The sequence below is a fragment of the Montipora capricornis genome, chromosome 13 (genome assembly GCF_036669925.1).
Source record: "Montipora capricornis isolate CH-2021 chromosome 13, ASM3666992v2, whole genome shotgun sequence".
NCBI lineage: Eukaryota > Metazoa > Cnidaria > Anthozoa > Scleractinia > Acroporidae > Montipora > Montipora capricornis.
Window position 1 is genome coordinate 34,040,750 of NC_090895.1, and position 452 is coordinate 34,041,201.

The following is a 452-nucleotide window of genomic DNA, read 5'->3' on the forward strand; positions in this document are numbered from 1 at the left end:
CTACTTGTAGCTTTTGTTGAGGTTTGAGGATATACGTGATATTTTTAAAAATAGGAACGCATTGCGTACGTATGATAGTGCAATAACTTGACAGTTTTTTTTCCGTAACTCTCAACTGAGCTGCGTTTTGTTTTTTCACGAGATTCAAGTTGTCCTTGTGTAATATATGCAGTTCTAATAGTACGCGATATTGTTTTGGTACCGTAAATCATTACAGTGCCATGGTAGATGTCTTTTCTAAATACCCCCTGAGAAGGCATGTGGTTCATCTAAATACTAAACCAAGAGAGATTGAAGAAAATAAAAGGAAATCGAGAAACATTGGCCTCAAGGCGGACATGTTGATCATGTTGATAATTTTCAACCACAAGCTTAAGCGTGCACTCTGAGCTTCTGACAGCTTTCCGAGAGACAAACGCTCACTGAAGTTAATCTCTGTCTGGTGGGTTTAG